Source organism: Sinocyclocheilus rhinocerous, unplaced genomic scaffold (genome assembly GCF_001515625.1).
Source record: "Sinocyclocheilus rhinocerous isolate Xijiao unplaced genomic scaffold, SAMN03320098_v1.1 scaffold114, whole genome shotgun sequence".
NCBI classification, from domain to species: Eukaryota; Metazoa; Chordata; class Actinopteri; order Cypriniformes; family Cyprinidae; genus Sinocyclocheilus; species Sinocyclocheilus rhinocerous.
Window position 1 is genome coordinate 348,926 of NW_015646344.1, and position 8,732 is coordinate 357,657.

General features: G+C 37.6%; 1 protein-coding gene across 1 annotated transcript in view; it reads right to left on the reverse strand.

Annotated features, from left to right (window-relative positions):
• Positions 1–2,480, reverse strand: part of LOC107707309 (protein NDRG2) — a 38,140-nt gene extending 35,660 nt beyond the window's left edge. Inside the window, exon 1 of the mRNA XM_016511298.1 lies at positions 1,922–2,480. The gene's annotated coding sequence lies outside the window, so the exon portion shown is untranslated. The remainder of the gene's footprint in view (positions 1–1,921) is intronic.
• Positions 2,481–8,732: the final 6,252 nt, after the last annotated feature.

Here is an 8,732-nt window from a genome sequence, read left to right on the forward strand (position 1 = left end):
AGCTTGTAACACTCCAAAGAGAAAGGAAAAATTTAAATCGTATCATATGACCCCTTTAAATCAATGTGAAAGCATATAGCATCAATTAACAACCTTGTCGCTCACAGTAGGTCTTTATCGGTTTATTAGTTATTGTTCAGAATCACTACCACCATTGAGAAAATGAATGGGTTTTTACTTCCAGAGCCTAAGAGAGGTAGTTGGAGGGGGAGGGGCTTAAAAACAAGAGGGACATCACCTGAAAAGAAAAATCGTTTCAGAGGCGGAGCAAGTTATTATGCAATCTGGATCTCAGACCAATCAAATTAGAGGACTAGGGGAAAAAATGTTTTTTGTTGAAAGATTAAGACAAGCACTAATGACATGTTCACAATAACAACAGGAACATGTATCGCGGAGCTATAAGTGAAGTGAAGTGAAGTGACATGTGGCCAAGTATGGTGACCCATACTCGGAATTAGTGCTCTGCATTTATCCCATCCTAAGTGCACACACACAGCAGTGAACACACACACACTGTGAACACTCCCGGAGCAGTGGGCAGCGATTTTTTGCTGCGGCGCCCGGGGAGCAGTTGGGGGTTCAGTGCCTTGCTCAAGGGCACCTCAGTCGTGGTATTGAAGGTGGGAGAGAGCGCTGTACATTCACTCCCCCCCACCTACAATCCCTGCCGGTACGAGACGCGAACCCGCAACCTTTGGGTTACGAGTCCGACTCTCTAACCATTAGGCCACGACTTCCCCCTTCAAAAGGGCTTTTCAACATAACCAGTCATAATGTGCAAATCTGAGTTCTGCGGTGAAGATTTTCTGAAAAAAGGTATGACTTAAATATGATGTTACTCACACAAAACTATCATATCACTTCAGAAGACTGAATATAGTCTAGTTTTATAGTGCTTTTTGGAGCTCAACAGAGTGAATTATAATAGCTATAATTCACTCTGTTGAGCTCCAAAAAGCACTATAAAATAAATAGCTTCTGTTGCAAGGAAAAGACTATCGTTAATATTGCATATATATATATATTTATTTATTTTGGTGAACTATCCCTTTAAAGACTGCATGACTCACTGAAGACCCCCAGATAAACCGCCAGAGGACTCGGCAGACAGATAACCGTGTATCTCAGTGAGTCCAGACGCATTTCCAGGACACGGTCTTTGTGCGTGTTTGTTGCGTGCAGTGTTTCTGGAAAAGGCCTCTGCGGGTTTGTCTGAGCCCGCGACACACCTCCCTTTGACATTGACACACATTCTCCACAGCCACAAAATGAACAGAGCTCTGCAGAACCGCGGAAAAGCCCAGGTCTGGAGGCGCAGCCCGCCGCGTGAGCCTGTTTGTCTTTTAAAATTCAAGTTCACATCAACAAAATGCAACACGTATGCATCGCTCCAGCGCAAGATCCACACAATCCATGAACAAAGACCACCGTGAGTTAAAGCACCGGTAAACTGACATGTTACGGCTCGCGTCAAGTAACGTTTGCGCGCTCGCAGCCCATCAATTCACCAAAAACTCTTGGAGAAATGTGGGCTGGCTCTGTAATGCTTGCAACCCTAAAGCGTACTTAAAAATGTACTGAATGGTACTTGTTGTGGCTCATGTTAAGCAAGCTGATTTTAATGCAGCTTTATGTTTACAAGTTTCCAGCCGCTGGAAGAGATTAGGGTCACGTCTCTTGTGTTATTTGAAACGGATATTTTCGCCACTATCAGCACTTATGGTCTATGAATATTTACGTTTTGTTACATTATGCACAACAAATCGTGCAAATCGTGACCGTTATGGGCAACACATTGTTGCGTGCATTAAAAAACATTAATGCGGTATATAGGCTAGTGTAACTTTTATATATATATATATAGGCCTATATGCATACATAAACAGGCTGTTATAAAGCGTTGGGAGATTGCACTTACCTCTTATGCAAAATAATTTTGATGTCGGCGTGCCCAACTTCCCTAAAATAAAGAAATGAGCAAAAGTCGACACTCCTTTGTCTGTGAAATATATATGTATTTTTCACAGTTTTGACCCTGGGTGCCTCCCAGCGCTCTTGAGCTCGCACTTTCTTTCCAGCAGCGTTTGTTGTTTTCTCTCCCTCTTTTCCTCTCTGTCTGTATTGCCCCGTTTTTGTCCTTTCTGGAGCCACCGAAAAAAAAATCGTACAAAAAATATGGAGCCGTCAATCAAATAAGTCGTCTTGAGTTATGGATGGGGGAGCGCGGAATTAATCATCGAGCTCGAGTCGCCGGTGCTGAGCTGTTTGAGGGCAGTTATGGGGCGTATGTGTTACGACATACAATCACTTCCCGAAACACACAAACATATCGATAATCAGACGCGAAAAGTTGACGAAAGCCCGCTCTTGTAAAACGGCTCCCCCTGTTTTTGGCAATGGTTCGCTCCCGTTGTTGAGTCGCCGGGTGGAACAAAACGCGTTCGCATTCCAAGGTTCTGGTTACAACTGCGCTGCAGTCTTAAGCAAGAGGTCCGTGTGATTTGGGCTGCGCCAGAAGATATAAATACACGAATCTCTAATTTCTTGCAGAAATGCACAGGATATGCAAAATGGGGTAGACAAATAATTTGTAAAAAGCAATGGAAAAGTGAACGCGTCTGCCTTCTCCTCATAAAAGCTCGCCTCAGGCAGTGCAGTAACGTTAGAGCTAATGATGGAGTATATTAGTGCACAAACACAATTATGAGACAAAATGATAAAAACAGAGACACTTTATCGAAGCCGGTTCTCAGTCAGATAAAATTTACCATAGAGCAAAAGTAAGCGCAAAAAAAAATGTAATGGTAAAAACTGTAAAAATGCTACAGTAAAACCTGTTAAATGGTTAACGGTAAGTTCCCCTACTATATATGGTGAAAAACTGAAAAAGAACATATAATTTACAGTGAATAACCGTACATTGACATTCCCAGAATTCCCTGCGTTACATTTCAAATTTGATGTTTTTTTTGTTTTTCTTATCCGTTTTGTACATTAGGGTTGTATGTTACATCTAATGTTGTTAAATTAATGTTTATTGCATTATTTAAGTTTCATGTGTGTGACCATGATGGGGTTTAGTGTTCGTGTGAATGACACTGTGCACCTTCTATATATGTTAATATTTAAAAGCTGCTTGTGATGGGCTTTGGTTCATCATGTGACTTTCATCACCACCTGCTTTTGGTGGTTATCAGTGCATTACAAAGCTACAAAAGAGATTTCAGTACTTCAATAGGTTGGTATATTAACATTATACAAGTTAATGAAATTACGGTATTTAATTGTAAATTTAAGTTCAAACCGTAAAACCTAAAATGTTGCTACTGTATTTTTTACAGTAAAATTCTGGCAACCACAGCTGCCGGTTTTTTTTTTACCGTAAATTTTATGGAATTTGTTTTATGTGTAATAGCTATATCTAAAAACATTACAGCTCGGTTTGACTATAATTCGACTAAGTGAAACTGGAATTTTGGCAGAAATGTTGTAGATTCATTTAATTCGCCTAATAAAAACATGTTGTGTTTTGTGTTTCAGCAGGCTTGTGCTGAGTATTCACACACGGACAGCATTATGCAAAATTATAAAAAAACAAAACAAATGAAGTGATTTCTAGGTTACTGCATTGAGTATTACCTCTGGCAGTGGTATCGAATGGTTATTGGGAGTTTATCATTGAGAACAATTACAGACTTGATCATCATGAAATCTAATGTAGCCTACATTTACATCCAAATGGTGATGAATCTACACTGAACCCAAATGCTTTGCAGCTGCCAGGTGTAATTAAAAGGCAGATTTCCTCACTCCATTCAGGCCTGTTTCACATTGCCTGAAAATGCAGTGTGTATTTATTTTGGCAATCATATTAACAGGTTACAGCATTCACACTGTCTGAACCCAGTAGATTACAGGAAAAGTTACCCAAGAATAATTCCACCATCAACTTTCTTCAGCAGAACACAAACATATATTTTAAAGAAAGTTAGGAGTCCAAATAACATTGGACCCTATTGATTTTCATTTCATCTTTTGTGTTCTCAGAAAGTGGCAGATTTGGCAGCGGCATGAGATTGAGATTGAGAAAGTTTATAGCAACTTTGGGGTTTGGGTTCAGTGTAGATTAATAATAATTTGGATGTAAATTCAAAGTCTGTATCAATAAACTCCCAATAACAATTTTATATTGCCATTATCAAAAGTGTCAGAAATCACTTTTTTTTTTGTGCAGATCCATAATGCCGTCCGTGAAAACTCAACAGTTAGACTCCTGCATGTTAGATGAACAATATGGAAAATGTTTAATAGGTTAATAATATAAATCTACAACATTTCTTCTCAAATTGCACAGTTTCAGTTAGTCTTGCTATAGTCAAACAATGGTAAACTTTGATATCATTTGCAGCCTATATAGTGGCATTGGCAAAGTCCCAAAAAAAGCACGAAGCCACGTGTAAAGCTCAGTTCAGCGGGTTCAGTCAGAACATGTTGAGAAATATTCAGGGTCTCACAGCCCCCTTTAACTGAACTATATGGGAAGTTTCAGATCCCCGTTGCACAACGTGAACCTTTACGGAAGATAACACTTATCTGACCTCAGAATTAGTGCTGAAAAACAACATCTGCCAGCCACCATGTGTCACTCATGCTAAACCTGATAAGACTAAAGTTGCTGTTCCAACACACTTAAACATATCAATAAGATGGACTTTTAACTTGACACGCAAAGCCAAAATGAGCATTTACACATTTCAACTCGACATGAAGCCCGTTTTATTTCCATAATGTGATTATGGAGCAGCGCATGATGGACAGGAATGTGTAAGTTAAGAGTGAAAAGAGTCAAATCATCCTGAAATCATGCATTGAACTGGTTTTCTGAAAGCATTCTGACATGATGATTGATCAGCAAATGCCAAGGTCAGAGTGTCAGCGCAGCCAAAGCTGAAATTAAAACAATCATAATAACAGTAAAACGTTCATCAATAGCACTTCAACAATACCGTTCAGGGTCGGTTTTGATTTCATGTCGGCCTCATTCTGTTGGGACTCAAATATTATAATTAGGGCTGGGTAAAAAATATCGATATCTCGATATTAATCGATTCTCATTTTTACGGAACGATATCGATTGTTAAATCCCAAGAATCGATTAGTTTAGCCTGTTTTCAGTTAATGGACGTAACGTTGAAGGGCACCTCCCATCCAATAAATCGCAATAAGCATTGTGCTTTGGTGCTTTTAATACGAAACAAAGTCCCAGATTTCAATTTATGTCCATTGTATTGCAGTATTCAAACAATAAATGCCGTTTTGGCGCTGTTTAATGTGGAGTGACAGATCGCTGTAGCGCCTCAGTTCAACAGACGCAGCAGCGCGAGGCGCACGTGAACTGATCATCTCCTCCGCTTTAATACTAGTTATAGCACAAAATAAACATGACTAAACATCCGAAGGTAAGTTAAAAAAAAGAGTACAATTTTACAATCCGTATGCTGTCTCATGTAATCGCTCAATCAGTGTTTCAGCCGCGCAAAGACGTCAATATAACAGCTTGTAAACAATGTAACGTAACGTCACATTTACCTCAGAAAAACATATTCGTGACCATAAACTCATTAGTCAACCAGAAAAATAAACTGTAGAGAGGGGCATTTTGTTAAATATATGCACCATATAACATATTCATTATAAATTTTACTGTTCTTATGTTTAATTTATGTTTGAATAAATCCATCAATTTTTTATGACATCCACCATTTACATTTTTATATTTAAAAAAAAAAACGAATTGAAGTAGAAATATTATTATGTAATTGTAACTTTATTATTTTAAAAACTTCGTGTAATTTTAACAGTTGTATGCTATAGCTTAGAAATCAGTCAATTTTAACCGTCAGTATTATAGTAATGTTGTACCAAATGACTCTCATGTATATTTTACAGCATTAGTTAATTAATTTGACAAGTATACTGTACCTGATATATATCCAAAATAATCTATATTGAATCGAATCAAATTGGCAATCAAATCGAATCGAAACTTGTGAATGAGAATCGAATCGAATCTTGAAATTTGTGTCAAAACCCAGCCCTAATTATAAACCACTTTTCATCAACCATTTAATGAGAAAGAAAGTGGCTGAATGACTTTGTTGAACATACTGCGACACAAACCTGCAGACTGTTTACAGTGTGGCACTATTTCAGTCTTACAGAGTGTCTGCTAAATAAAAGTGCCCTATAGAAAGCACCAAACAATGTGACCCGTCGCCAAAGACCACAGCGAACGCCGGCTAAAATTACACACGCAACAATGCAGGAGCAAACAGACACAAACACTCACTGGAGTTTGGCAGGGAACTGATGTGTGCTCAGGAAAACACTTCTCAGTTTCAATGGCGTCGTGTTTGAAGCCCAGCGGTCGGACGTTTGGCCGGAAAGGGAGTTTTAGTTTGATTTTGATAAGGATTTGTCTCTGTGAGGCGACGTTTCCAGAACACAGAGGTATTTTAGCTCACAGTTATCTGCTGACAGAAACGCAGTAAAAGCTGATTTAGACTAAATGTGCTGTCTAAGTGATCGTTAAAGGGAACGTTCACCCAAAAAACACATTTACTCACCCTTTCTTGAAACAAAATAAGATATGTTGAACAATGTTGGTAACGAGAGAGTTGCTGGTCATTGACCTCAATAGTATTTTTTTTTTTTACTGTGGAAGTCAATGGCTACCAGCAACTGTTCGGTTACTAACATTCTTCAACATACTTTAATAAGTTAAACAGAAGAAAGAAACTCATACAGGTTCGTAACGACATGCAGGTGAGTAAATTATTTCAAAATGATAATTTATTTGGTTTAATTATAGTATTGCAAATGACATAATCGAGAAAAAAACAAAAAAAAACATTAGATAATATAAAACTATTTATTTGGATGGTTTTAAATTAAGATGATGATTATTTATATAGAAACAATATATGTTTTAATTTATTGCAAAATATACATACAGTATATACCCAAACATTAAAGAAGTTAGAGAGTGTAGGAAGACGCTTGTCTATAAAAAAAAAATTGTTATCGTTAAAAATCAATTTGTCAGTGGGATTCTCAATCCCATTGATTTTCTCATTGAATGAGATTTTTTTGTTCTTTCGTAACTGACTGTTGAATTCATTTTTGTCTTATGCAAATTAATATTCTCAAGAAAACATGTTTTGTTTTAAACATTTTGAACAAAGAAAAATGAAAAGACATGACACAAATGAACATCCACTCAAACAATTATTTACTTAATACTAATATTATGATGACAGAAAAGTAATATAATTAAGATCTTTTAAATGAAATTAACATTTAGTATATAAATGTATTATTTACATTTTATTATTATATAATTAGACATTTCTAATAAATTTCACACTCAATTAAACATACATTTTTAATTGATTGTGTTCACTAAAATAGTGTTTTATAAAACACTTCAATAATTTGTTTTATTTACAACTACAAACAAATCATTTTAGTGCATGAAATATAATCATCATCATCATTTGAAATGTTTAATGTAAATTATTTTGCATACTATTTATAAAAAACAGTGGGCAGTGTATGCTCTATATGATTCTATTAATATAATCTATCATATGAATATATGTTTTGTTTTTACACTGAAATGATGATGATGTTACTTAGTGGTCACATCACTTTTTTTAAAGGCAAAACTACAACAAGCACAATTGTATTCACATACAGTAAAGTTTTAAATGCTGTTGTTTCTCTGTCATGTACATGAGCAACAGATGTGTGTGTGTGTGTGTGTGTGAGTGTGTGTGTGTGTGTGAGTGAGAGTGTGTGTGTGTATGTATATGTGTCTGTGTCAGAGAGAGTGTGTGTGTGTATGTATATGTGTCTGTGTCAGAGAGAGTGTGTGTGTGTATGTATATGTGTCTGTGTCAGAGAGAGTGTGTGTGTGTATGTATATGTGTCTGTGTCAGAGAGAGTGTGTGTGTGTATGTATATGTGTCTGTGTCAGAGAGAGTGTGTGTGTGTATGTATATGTGTCTGTGTCAGAGAGAGTGTGTGTGTGTATGTATATGTGTCTGTGTCAGAGAGAGTGTGTGTGTGTATGTATATGTGTCTGTGTCAGAGAGAGTGTGTGTGTGTATGTATATGTGTCTGTGTCAGAGAGAGTGTGTGTGTGTATGTATATGTGTCTGTGTCAGAGAGAGTGTGTGTGTGTATGTATATGTGTCTGTGTCAGAGAGAGTGTGTGTGTGTATGTATATGTGTCTGTGTCAGAGAGAGTGTGTGTGTGTATGTATATGTGTCTGTGTCAGAGAGAGTGTGTGTGTGTATGTATATGTGTCTGTGTCAGAGAGAGTGTGTGTGTGTGTGAAAAGCTGCAGAGCTCTGGAAAGGGAAGTCTGTTTTCCTGCTCGTTTCTCTCGTCTGATTGGCTGTGGGTGATTTCGCAGGCGGTGACGTCATCACACTAGGGTCTGACCTACATTAGTGTGACATCAGACTCACACACACACATTTACTCAGCAGCGTTTGCTCATTAAACCTGAAACAGCGCAGACGTCTTCAAACTCATCGCAGCCCGTCTCTAATCGCATGAGATTTTGAAAATCTCTTCAAATCAGGTCGAGAGTGTGAAACAGTGATGCTGCAGATGCTCTCTCACACACACACACACACACACACACACTCACTCTCTCTCT